Source organism: Acinonyx jubatus, chromosome C1 (assembly GCF_027475565.1).
Source record: "Acinonyx jubatus isolate Ajub_Pintada_27869175 chromosome C1, VMU_Ajub_asm_v1.0, whole genome shotgun sequence".
In the NCBI taxonomy this organism is placed as follows: Eukaryota; Metazoa; Chordata; class Mammalia; order Carnivora; family Felidae; genus Acinonyx; species Acinonyx jubatus.
Window position 1 is genome coordinate 70,513,548 of NC_069381.1, and position 13,469 is coordinate 70,527,016.

Consider the following 13,469-nt stretch of genomic DNA (forward strand, 5'->3'; position numbering starts at 1 on the left):
AATTGCTTCAAGTGGCTTCAAACAAATCTTTCAGCTGCTGGTTTCTTTGACTACATGGCCATTAAATGTTCAAAAAATGGTAACTGACTTTAACATTATCCTAAGAAACCTTATTAAGAAAATAAGTCACAGGCAGAAAAAAAAAAAAAAAAAAAAAAAAAAAAGAGAGAGAGATAACAAACATCAGAATCACTTATTGTGTTAAATTATTGACATTACTCCACCCATCCAGAAGTTTTTTGCTTACAGAGCAGTTGTAAGACTCCTAGCAATGTGAAGGATAAAAAGAAAAATGAAAACGCTAGCATGAAGAACTTCCCCCTCAGGCATACTGAGCCACCTGGTGAAATAAAGAGCAGTACTAGCCAAATGTAATCAACAGAGGATAGAATGATAGAAATACAGAAAAAAAAATTAATGTGAATAATAAAGTTACAGGATGAGATGGCTGTTTTTAGTAAGTCCAACTTGGGGCTCCTGGGTGGCTTAGTCAGTTGAATGTCTGACTCTTGATTTTGGCTCAGGTCGTGGTCTCACAGTTCGTGAGATCAAGCCCCGGATCCAGGTCTGTGCTGGCGGCATGGAGCCTGCTTGGGATATTCTCTCTCTCTCTCTCTCTCTCTCTCTCTCTCTGTCCCTCCCCAGCTCGCATGGTCTGTTTCTCTCTTTCTCTCTCAAAATAAATAAATAAACTTAAAAAAAAATAAGTCCAACTTAGGTTTAGAAATAACATCTGAAGTTTGGAAGAAAAGGTGATGATATTTTGGCTTAAAAATTCTAGAATCTCAAGAATAATGTAAATGTACAAGCTTTCTAAACTTTACTTTTCTGAGAGCTTTTTCTTGCACCCCTCTTCCCAATTTGTAGATCTGCCCTAGTTCCCTGTTCGGTGAAGGGTATTAAATACACACTCAGATACAACTGGACATCCTATAACAGAAATATAATGGTGTCAAACAAACAACCAATGCAAGTGAAAAAGAAGGAAAACTAAAAACACAAAAGAGGCAAGACAATATCACAAGACCAAAACATCCCTGCATTTGCCACTTAATCATCCAACACCCTCCTCTGCTCAGGCTGGGTGTTTGGTACAGGAAGCCTGAAGCCGCGATCACAACTGTCCAAGCAAGAGTTAAGTCAGCAGGAAAAACACTGCAAGCTCTATCACAAATGATGAAAATCAGCAACAGGTTGAGAAAAGGACAGAGAGTGGGACTCATAACTCATAACGCAATGCAGGGGACGAGAAATTGCACCATGAAATCAGTCAAGGAAGAGAAATCAGTGAAGATCGCACTCTGACCCACCAACTGTGGGTTTGTGAAAGTGAAATTGCATGAAATAAATAAGAGTAATCATGACTCATGAATTATTTATGTTTCACTAAACTATAGGAAATGCACGATCTGGATTATTTAAGCTTAATAAGTGGCACTGTTAGAGACCAAAATAGCAGAGGAAAAAAGCACCATATTGGTGAGCATAAAGACAAAATCTAGAATAGAATGGAAATTCACCCACACGATGGGCTAGAATGGAAAACTAAAGAGGACTCAGGAGAGAAAGAAGCCTGAGTCTTAGTGCTACGGGTGAGAAGTCAGAGAAGAAGCACATCAAAGCTCCCGTCTGTTATACTAAGAAAAGCTACTCTTCCCTCAGATGCTCAAGACTGTGTGATGTCCCCTAATTTTAAGGCTATCATGTGTCCGAGGGCAATTCCAGCTTTAACAAATCAATGACTAAGAAAGTCTATGGAAGCTTGAAGTTTTTTCAAAAAGCAAAAGAAAACAAGGTACCAGCAATTCTTAACCTCGCTGGGGTCATAACCCCGTGTGAGAACCCGTGAAGGCTCTTGGCCTTTGCCTCAGAAAAATACACACACAAAGTTCAGTGATGGTACCTTGTTCCCATTACCACGATCGGCTCAGCAAATAAGCTAACCAGCCCAGGCCGCTAGTTTTTCAGTTTGCATGACCCTTACCCTACTCAAAAAGAGGTATGAAAGATTGTTTTCTATTACAGTGGCCTCCAAAGAGGGGTGCGTGCACACAAGGGACTATTCACTGGTATGTGAGAAGAAAGGGTTAGGGCTACTAACTGTATTAACCTAGCAAAGAGAGAAGTTAAGATTTACAATTTTACACATTTTAATACTAACTGTATTAACCTAGCAAAGAGAGAAGATTTACAATTTTACACATTTTATTTTTGAGACAGAGAAAGAGAGAGAGAACAAGTCAGGGAGGGGCAGAGAGAGAGAAAGGGGATCAGAGGATCCAAAGCGGGCTCTGTACTGACAGCACAGAGCCCTATATGGGGCTCGAACTCACAAACTGTGAGATCATAACCTGAGCCAAAGTCGGACGCTTAACCGACTGAACCACCCAGGCACCGCTAAATTTATGAGTTTTATCATATGGATTATTATGTATCATACCCAAGCTGCCCTCACTTGGCCAGAATGCCTGTGTTTCACGTAGGTATGCAAGGCAACCTGGGCGGGGGTGGGGGGGGGGGGGAGAAAGCAAGATCCCAAAGTAGGGGGTTGATGTTGGTGGCCTCACTGGTTTTCAGCATATTCCTACCACTTAAGGTTTAGGTGAGCCCATTTAAGCATTTTTGGAGTATATTATCCAGTTTAGTCAACCCTCACAAGGTGGGCAAGAGACATAAAGATTCTTACAAAAAAAATGAGACTCACTGGAACCAATGAGGGCCTATATTAGCATCAAGAAAATGAAGACACAAATACTCTCCTAATATAAACTTTGTTTTCCATGAGTTCAAAAAAGATGAAAGGGGTGCCTAGGTGGCTTAGTCAGTGAAGCGTCCGACTTCAGCTCAGGTCATGATCTCAGGGATCTCAAGGTTCAAAAGCCCAGCGTCAGGCTCTGTGCTGACAGCCCAGAGCCGAGAGTCTGCTTTAGATTCTGTGTCTCCCTCTCTCTCTGCCCTTCCCCCATTTGCGCACTCTCTCAAAAATAAATAAACATTAAAAAATGTTTTCAAAAACAAATATGATCTGAAAAGAAGTTGGAAAAAAGAAACAGATTTATCAAGAAAACTATTCAAAATATTGGCCAAAGCTACTATTGTTAAATGTATGTGTTATACCCCAAGTTATTAGGTAATGACACTATGAAGTCATAATGATGTAAAGCACTGCATTTAGCAGTTTATTTTATTTTTTATTAAAAAAAAATTTTTTTTCAACGTTTATTTATTTTGGGGACAGAGAGAGACAGAGCATGAACGGGGGAGGGGCAGAGAGAGAGGGAGACACAGAATCGGAGGCAGGCTCCAGGCTCTGAGCCATCAGCCCAGAGCCTGACGCGGGGCTCGAACTCCCGGACCGCGAGATCGTGACCTGGCTGAAGTCGGACGCTTAACCGACTGCGCCACCCAGGCGCCCCTAGCAATTTATTTTAATATCCTATCTCACCCTTTAAAATGTTCGCTTTACCTGTTTCATAGAATATGGTTCTACAAACAATATACAAACATACATTCAGAGAGGGGGGATGTTCTTTTAACTGATGGGGGAAATTGTCAAAAATATTTGGAGGGGTGCCTGGGTGGCTCCATGGGTTAAGCGTCCGATGTCGGCTCAAGTCATGATCTCACAGTTCGTGAGTTCGAGCCCCGCGTCTGGCTCTGTGCTGACAGCTCGGAGCCTGGAGCCTGTTTCAGATTCTGTGTCTCCCTCTCTCTCTGCCCCTCACCTGCTCATGCTCTGTCTCTCTCTGTCTCAAAAATAAATAAACATTAAAAAAAAATATTTGGGACTACTTCTCCAGTGTTTCAGAGCTCCAACCACACCACCACCATAGATGTGGATGTTCTTGTGTTACCACTGCTGATATTACAAACTCCTTAGCTTGGGAGAAACTGGTGTTTGTTCCCCAAGATCCTGAAAGACATCCCTGTTGAGGTATCCTGTTTTGATGCAGTGGCACTAGAACAGAACGTTTTTCCTAATTCACAACGATCTCTTACTAGTCACACAGGATGGGACCGCAGAAGCAGGTGAACCACTTCCCAAATCTATCCTTCCTGTACCCTTAGCACAGGTAACAGTAAGTACATCTATATAGCTCTGCATTGTCTGGTCCCACCTACCTCCCCAATGTCATCTTTCCCCCGCCAAACTTAATCATCTACATAATTTTATTTTATTGTTTTAATGTTTATTTATTTTTGAGAAAGAGAGAGTGTGAGCAGGAGAAGGGCAGAGAAAGAGGGAGACCGAATCTGAAGCAGGCTCCAGGCTCTGAGCTGTCAGCACAGAGCCCAACGCGGGGCTCCAGCTCACCAAAGGTGAGATCATGATGCCAAGTTGTTTGTTAGATGCAAAGGTTTGATAGACTCAAGTTAAACATTTTTGCCTGGAATATATCATAGATGACATTGTATACTTCATACGACATCCCATCCAGAGATACAATATCAGATTGATGCACAGGGTGGGCTTTTTAAAGTATAAACTGTATCATGTCAATATTGCCTAAATCCCACTTATGGCTTCCTTTGCATTTATTCTATATACGAAGTCGGACGCTTAACCGACTGAGCCACCCAGGCACCCCTCATCTACATAATTTTAAAGGAACTATGTAACAAACCCACCCCTGATTTCTGCTCCTTAGAGGCAAATTCTTTTATGTTTCTTTTCAGTTATTTACTTTAATATTTCTAAATAATGCTGCCCCACTATTTATTTCTCTTTTAGATATTATCAATCTACATCCTCCCATGGAAAAGATGATTTTAGCTCTTACATCTGTCCCCCACCCACCAGCAAGCATACACCTGTCCCCTCCCCACTCATCATCTCAATAAAATTTTAATAAAGCTTTTGGATACTCAGAATTTTTGAAGTGAATATGCAAATGTGTTTCACAGTTGAGCCACTAGTACACTGTGATTTTTATATTCCTCCTTGTAAGAAAAAGCTTTTGGAGTTAATTGCCCCTTTTCCCCATTTGCTCAGTTTTCAACAGACCAGCTGGGATTCCATCACCAAACTCTGGCTGAATCTGCCAGCTCCCTTCAAGGTAATCAAACAAGTTGGGCAACTCGTCAAATTCTTTCTTCTCCCAGTTCTTTCTTCTCATCGTTCCTGGAGCCTCATCCTCCTGCTCCAACTTACACTGGTTGCTTCCTAATTCCTGTTCAGGGCCATCAACTTGGAAATTCCCCTCACCTCCTTCCCAAATTGGAATCCACATTTCCTGGAATTCCTTTGCTCCCTCATTTTTATGGAGAGTATCCATCAGTCCCATGCTGTGAAAGGAAGCCCAGAAGGTAAATTTTGAGACCTCCTTTGACAGACACTGCTAATTGCCTACCTGGTATCCAGTCTTCCCTTTTTCCTGAGTTTGTTGAGGGTTGGGAATGTATTAAGACCCAAGAATAGACTACTTCAATATTAGAGCTAGAGAAGAACTTAGGGCCACTGTTTGCAAACTCAGCTACACACTGAGTCACCTGGGGCACCTGAAGAACACTGAAGCCCAGCCTCCATCCACAGAGATTCTGGCCTAATTGGCGTGGGTGCGGCCCAGGCACTGGGGCTTTTAAAAAGCTCCCCAGGTTATTCAAATGTGCACCCAGTTTGAAATCCTCTACCTTGCAGATGATCTGTTCCCATCTCCTTATTTTATGAATGAGGCGATTAAGGTGCCCTCAGGTTGCAACCTGCCCCCAAAAGAATCCAATTTACTGACCCCCCTGTCCAGTGTTCCTTCTTGAACCCTGAATTAAATATTTCTTAAGGAGTAATCGCCTGGGTGGCTCAGTCGGTTGAGCATCTGACTTCAGCTCAGGTCATGACCTCATGGTTCATGGGTTCGAGCCCCACATCTGGCTCTGTGCTGGCAGTGAGGAGCCCGCTTGGGATCCTGTCTCCCTCTCTCTCTCTGCCCCTCCCTCCCCACAACAAATAAATAAAACATTTTTAAATAAAAGGAGTAACAGCCTGGAAGATAGTCAGGAATGAAGGGGAAAAAAATGTCATGTTCAAATAAACTAGTATTTCAAATACAATTTCTCTTATTTAGAAATGTGTGATAATTTGGCCGACAACAGAATCCTAGTCCATAAATTCGGGAGACTTCTAAATGGTCATGTTATTAAAATGAGAAGGAAAAAACAAGTAAAGCTATCTGATGGGATGAATCCAACATTTCTTTTCCTCAGGGTCTTCAGACTCTTTAGAGCAAACCCTTAGTTTCCATTTGTTATTCCCCAGTGAACCCTCTCCGGCTGCAGGTGCCAATGGTCACTTCTCAGGCTGCAGCTTAGTGGCTGGGCTGCCTTTGATACCGCTGACCAGTACAACCCCGGGGCAACCTCTTCCCTCTGCTTCTAGGACATCCCACTCCCCTGGTTCTTCTGCCTACCTCACTGGGCATTTCTCAGCCTCCTTTGCTGGCTCCTCTTCCATCGGACTTCGGGTGCCAGAGAGCCTCAGGACACAGTCCAGGGCGTTTCTATCCTCTGTCCTCCTTTCTCAAGACCCAGTCCTGTGGCTTTAAATACTACCCACATGATGTGGACTTTCACATCTGCAACTCCAGCAAATCTCTCTCTTGAACAGACTCCCTTATCCAACCTTTTCCTTGAAACTCCACCCACACGTCTAATAGATTTCTCACACCAACCCCCACCCCCTTCTCCACCCATCTGCTCAGCACAGTGATTACACACATTTATCCAGATGTTTCAGCTGTAACCACTCCCCCTATCAGTGATTTTCCACCTTGGCTGCACACTAGAAGCATTTGGGGACAATTATTTATTTAAAAATTTTTAATGTTTGTTTATTACTAAGAGAAAGAGACAGAGCATGAACAGGGGAGGGGCAGAAAAAGACAGGGAGACAGAATCCGAGGCAGGGTCCAGGCTCTGAGTTGTCAGCACAGAGTCTGACACGGGGCTCGAACCCATAAACTGTGAGATCATGACCTGAGCCAAAGTCCAACGCTTAACTGACTGAGCCGCCCAGGCACCCCCATTTGGGGACTTTTAAAAGGTTTCAGCACCTTGCTTCCAGCCCCTAGATATTAGGATCTAACTGGTGTTCAGTTATGAGCTAAGTATCAAGATTTGTGATAAGCTTTCCAGGTAATTCTAATGTGTAGTAAAGTATAGGAACTTTGCTCCAGAGCCATAATTTGACTTCTCCTTTTCCTCAATCCACACATCCAATTGATCAAGTCTTCCTTCAAAGCATATCATGGGTTGGTCCCACCTCCCTCTATCCACTGCAGCCTTAGAGGTAATGGTTTTTTTAAAGTTATTTTTATTTTTATTTAATTTTTGTATTTTAGAGAAAGAGAATGAGGGGAGGGGCAAAGGGAGAAAGAGAATCTCAAGAGGGGAGGGGCAAAGGGAGAAAGAGAATCTCAAGCAGGCTCCATGCTCAGCACAGAGCCGGATGTGGGGCTCCATCCCCTGACTCTGGGATCATGACCTGAGCTGAAATCAAGAGCCCCACGCTCAGCTGACTGAGCCACCCAGGCACCCCTGGGGGGTAACGTTAAAAGCACAAGTCAGATATCACTGCCCTGCTTAAAACTCCATAGTGGCTTCCCCCTGCTTTCAAACTAAAATCCAACCCTCCTATTATTGCCTAAAAGTCTCCTGCCCCCTCCTTCCCATACCCACTCTCCTCCACATCCTCTTTCCTGGCTCTGAAACAGTCCCTGATCTGGCCATTTGCATCTGCTGTTTCACCTGTCTTACTGCTATGCCCCCAACTCTCTGTACATCTGGCTCCTTCTCATCCTTCCCTACTGCCTGTCTCAGCACTTAATTTCCTTTATGATTGAGATCACATTCTTTATTGGTCTTCTCTGCAAGAGAACTTCTTGAAGGCCAGGTCTTGGTCATCACTACATCCCCCAGCATACGGCAGAGCACCTAACACATAACAGGTGTTCGATGACTAATTTTTAGGAAAAAGAAATGGGTCAATGAATGAGACAACAACCTTGACTATATGAACGTTGTGTTGGCCAGTACCTGTTAAGATGAAATAATAATAATGACAACAGCAACAAACATAATAAAAACAATATAACAACAATGATATAGAGTCTAAAACACTGATAGGAAATTTTGAATTAAAATTATACTGAAAAGGCTTGCTCGGCCAAGACATGTGAGAGTGTTTTAGGTAATTTAGTTGCCTGGTTTGCTGAGAGAAACCCTATTTTGTTTCAATTAATATTCCCGAAGTCTTTCCAAAGAATCAACTTTTCAGTGAATTGTTATCATGAAAACTTGGAATCCACTGGGGAGAGAGAAAATGAGAATCCTCCTGGAATCCAAGTGCAAAAGTAAAACTTAGACACATTTAAAAAATAAAATCGGTCGAAGCCTAAGAGAGATTTTTTAAAATATGATTTGACATACTTTTCTAAGGATGACACAAGCCAATGTCAGAAGCCAATGAAAAAGACTGACAGATCTTAACACAAACATTTAAGATTTTGAAACGTTAAAAGACAGAACGGGGAAAAAGTCTGCAATCTATTGAAACAGCCAGAAGTTTATGACCTATTATCTGTAGACAGCTCCAAGTTATGAGAAGAAAAAAAAGACAACCTAGTGTAATAACAGGCCAAGGATCTGAACATGACAGTGAAAATTGAACAGCAACGAAAATGTACTAACAGCCAGACTGGTGAAAATCTATCTTAAGTTTCATTTACCAAAACTGAGAACAAGCCTGTATTGATGGAAATGTACATCTGTGAAGGGCACTCAGGCTCAGTATCCAGAAGAGTATCTGTGATCTAGGAATCAAACCTCTGTGGATTTGCACAACAAATGCTTAAAACTGAGTGAACTTCAAAATGTGTTTTCAAAGGGGGTATGAGTTTTTTAGAACAAGTGCCGGTCAAAAAGATGACTACAAAAATGTTCACTGTAACCCTACTGGCAACATTGTATTGACCTAAAGATGTCTATGCATATTGTTAATTCTTTTAAGTTACGAAATAAATATATTGAGACTCCATTTTTCAAGTCTAGAAGTGCATAAACCAGAAAGGAAAAAAAAATCTTGGCACTCTTTTGCCGTAGTGTCACATATAATCTCAAATTTCTTTAAGTCCTCCATATTTTCTTGATTTTTGGTGATTAACATATGGATTCTTGAGTTATCATGAGTTAAAACAAGTTATGTAAAAAAGGAATCTAATAACACATGCCAGGTAATCCAGTATTTCTCTGCCTGATGTTTGTGTGGGAGATAGAAAGTGGGGAAGTCAGGCAGAGACTAAATTTCACTGTGTTTACAGCAATGACCAGGCTGGCCCAGGGAGTGAATGTCACAGGGCAACCTGGCAGAAGGCTTCAGAAAAATCCCAACAATATACATCCGTTTTTTTTTCTTCCACTCCAATTCCTATAATGAACTGATTTTCTCATGATTTGTGCTGAGAGAGAGAGGGAGGCAGAGGAATGGATCCAGATAGCTGATGCTGTGGGACTTCCAATAAAAGGAAGTCAAGGAGGAAAGAGGAAAGAAAGAAAGAAAGAAAGAAAGAAAGAAAGAAAGAAAGGAAGGAAGGAAGGAAGGAAGGAAGGAAGGAAGGAAGGAAGAGAAAGAAAGGGAGAGAAAGAAAGAAAGAAAGAAAGAGAAAGAAAGGAGGGAGGAAAGAAAGGAGGGAAGAAAGAAAGGAGGGGAAAAAGAGAGAAACTCTGGTTACCGTGTAAGCATAGCTCTCAGGACATAAGTGACATGGTCATTCTAATCCTGAGAAGCACTGGAGAAGAAAAACTGTAGGGCTTTTCATTTCCCACTGGAGCCACTCATAAAAAATGTGCATGCTACAACTTTCAGGAATTTCCCTAAAGACGACCGACCATGCCACCCAGTTCCTATAAAATCCCCTCTCATCACCACTTTGCTGCCTCTGGCCAGCAAGAAAGCAGAAGTAGGGCTGCACATTTTTAAAGTGCTGGTTCTGAACAAGTCACGCCCCCTTTGAAAATCCTGACCAATCAGCTCTCTAGGTCAGAGATAAGTAAAGCAAAACTCCATTTCTTAGCAATACAGGCTTCCCAAAGCACTTACAGCTGGAGAAGATGAGAGGAATCACGGCAGCCTTCACATTTGGCTTTCTCTAACATTTCAACAAAATCCCCATTTAACGGGGTCATGCTAATGACTCTCCCAAAGGAAAAGGAAAATTAAAAGCCATAAAGCCATAAGTAACCACTTTCTCCTCAAACTACTGAATGAGTTTACCTTATTCTTAGACAAGCCCACCTCAGTGTCAGCTGGGGAATCTCTAGGTTCACCCTATCTGTGACAATTCCCTCTAGCTGCTCTAGGTGATATAATTTTTTAAAGCCCACCATTTAAATTATGGATCTTCTGGAATTACAGCAAGGACAATTTTTCAGAACCTTTGGCTTCACTAGTCACCAATTATTGCCTGACAGATGTATTCAAGGAGAGATAACAGAAGACAACCTTCAAAGGAGAAGGAAGGAAACCATCCCCCTATTGAGGGGACAGGAATATTGGCAACCTCCCTCCCCCGCCTCCAAAGCTGTCTTGTCACACCAGGGAAAAAGAGGCAGGGGCCTAAGGTCAAACATAGTAGAAAGCTCAGCTAGAGGTCATCTAAGGAAAATGGGACCCCCCCACCCCCCCCCCCCCCGCGCAACACCCCGTCATGATTGCCAAAGCAAACAAGTAAACAAACCAAAACCTGGCTTTAAACATTTGATCCTGAAAAGAATATTACAGTTTGAGTAAAAAAGAATGAAGTCTGGAAATAAAATTTTTCTCTATGAAGCCAATAATCATGATGTAAGAGCTCACTGAAGGGTGATCTCATTCTTCAGAACTCACATGTGGAACCTAGACTCCTGGCTGTGGCTAAGAACAGCCCAGCCTCAGCTAGAGACTAGATCCCACTTTTATCTTTCATGGCCAAAAGGGTTTTCTTTGGCTGCTAATTTTACTTTGGAAACTGTAGCCACAAGAAGTCACCTGTTTTTCTACTAAGTTTTAAGAACTGTCTTATCCTGGGTTTCACTTCACATCAGTGAAGAGACTGAGCCTGAAGAGATTAGCTTGTGAATATGATCACTGCTGACTTTGAGTTCTCTATTCTCTGCCATTCGGTTCAAAATTTGTCTCCATTACTCTTCCTCCTTGCTTCATTATGAGTTCTTATATTTATTACTCTGTTGTTAAAAACAACACTTTTTAAATTTTTGTAATGTTTATTTTTGAGAGAGAGAGAGAGAGAGAAACAGAGCATGAGTGGGGGAGGGGCAGAGAGAGAGGGAGACACAGAATCCGAAGCAGGATCCAAGTTCTGAGCTGTCAGCCCAGAGCCCTATGTGGGACTTGAACTCACGAACCGTGAGATCATGACCTGAGCCGAAGTTGGATGCTCAACCAAGTGAGCCACCCAGGCACTCCAGAAACAACACTTTGAATATGCTCTTCCTTGGGAGAAAAGAACATGGCCTCCTAAAACACTGCAGGATTTACCGATTTTTAAGTGTAGGAGATTAAATCAAATTGGCACCATTATGTTGACCCCTGCATGGCAACGCTCAGGAGAAGAGTGGGAAATGTATCTGGTTTTTTTTTTCTTTTAATATTAAATACAATTTATTGTCAAATTGGTTTCCATACAACACCCAGCGGTCATCCCAACGGGTGCCCTCCTCAATGTCTGTTTTTAAAGCGTCCAGGCCACAGCCCTGGTTTAAGGAAGGTTTGCTAAAGGAGAAGGGCAAGTTTCTGGTAGTGGGAGCTTATTTGACGCAATGTGAAGTATGAAGAGGAAGATGAGCTAAAATCTTGAGACTGTTGACTCAAACGGAAGAAGCTACTGGATTCCCCCCAGCTTGGGCTGTTTGGTTAGCACATCACAGAGGTGGTGAACATCTCTTAAAAGTGTGAAGCCCACGTCCCACCTCTGCAGAGAACAATGCAGCTGGTCCCTTGAACATCAAACATCCGAATTCATATCTTGACAGCTAGACCACCTTTCCCATGCCCTCTCTCGATGACCCCTTCTTCCATTCTCAGTTTACAATGACACAAGACTCTGTTTCCCACTGGTCCTGCACAACCAGGATATACAGATTTCAAATGTAAATCCCTTCGAAAGCTATTTGTGTGCACGGCCAAGTGTGTGTCCTGTAGTGTAAGAATGGGAGCCTCTAGAGATACTCCCTGGATATGATACAAATGGTTAAGCTGTGAAGGAAACGTGCTAAGAAAAATACCGGACTAAAGACTTAAAACAAACAACAACAACACAGATTATATACATCACACCCACCATAAGCACAAGCCTGTGTATCAGTCCACGCAGAAGACAGTAAGGAAACCCGGAGTCCGTGTGCTCCCCACCTTTTAGGACAGGGCTTTTAGAGCTAAGGCAGTGGAAGAAATGTATCACTTCTGCCCATCTGCCCCATTAAAAATCGACATTTAAGAGAGATGGTCATTTTGGTGTAACATTTGCATGTATCCAGTCGTCAAAGTTGTACCACAGTTATGTCCTCTAATTCAAACCTAGCCTTTCAAAGGTCTTAAAAAACATATATGTATGTATATATATATATATATATATATATACACACACACATACACACACGTGTGTGTATATATATATACACACACACACATATACACACACACACACACACCAGGGTTGCTTGGAATTGAAGTCATCTGGACAGCCACCAGAGATCAAGTAAATTCTCTTAAAGTCTGGCTTTCCTTGCTAGCATAAGTCCGCTTGTAATACTGAGAACGCCATGAAAGAAACGCAGGAGAGTCTCTCCACTATTTCGAGAAAATGTAAAGGCCACCACTGGATTTGTTTTGTGAGCAGAGGGGGAGCCAAGGCCTGCTGGTACTCACCCCCCGGGCTCGGGCTCAGCCACGCAGCTGGGTGGTGGCGGCTTTGACCACGGAGGCGGGGCCCCTCGGCAGCGCCATCCGGCTGAACTGTGCGCCTTTTCATAAAGGTAGAGGAATTGGGGTTAACCACACTGTAACCCTCCCACCTGAGGAAAAGGCCTGTTTGTTCCGGAAGGCACAGCCCAGCCTTATTTAACTAACTGCAAGCAGCTAATATAAGCACGCCCAAGGCAGCAAGAAAGCTGTAGTCTAGAACAGCAAAGCCATCCATTTGATGAGAGTTCCTCCAGAATCCGACATCCTGAAGGATACCGCTCAGGCGCCTCACCTGACGGTTAGCCTGAAAACACCTGATCCTCTCTCCCGCGTCCCGGCGTGGGGAAACCGATAAGGCTGCCGGGCCACCTCTCCGCCTTCAAAACTTTCCACGGCTTTGGAGATTCCGAGCAGGAAAACCCGTTCAGTGCACACGCCTCTCAGCCCTCCCAGGCACGCACGCCTTCCCTAAAGTTGGAGCCCTGCTAGGCGGGCTCCCTTCTCTTACCCTTCCTGC

The 13,469-nt window shown here is 43.0% G+C and overlaps 1 protein-coding gene across 2 annotated transcripts in view; it reads right to left on the reverse strand.

Annotated features, from left to right (window-relative positions):
• The window catches only part of MCOLN2 (mucolipin TRP cation channel 2), a 56,985-nt gene that overhangs the window by 42,778 nt on the left and 738 nt on the right, over window positions 1-13,469 (reverse strand). The window contains exon 1 of one of the 2 annotated variants that reach the window (XM_015070395.3): window positions 13,245-13,417. The exons of the other annotated variant lie outside the window; for it this stretch is intronic. The gene's annotated coding sequence lies outside the window, so the exon portion shown is untranslated. Of the gene's footprint in view, window positions 1-13,244; window positions 13,418-13,469 lie in introns of those variants that run through there. 2 annotated transcript variants of the gene reach the window in all.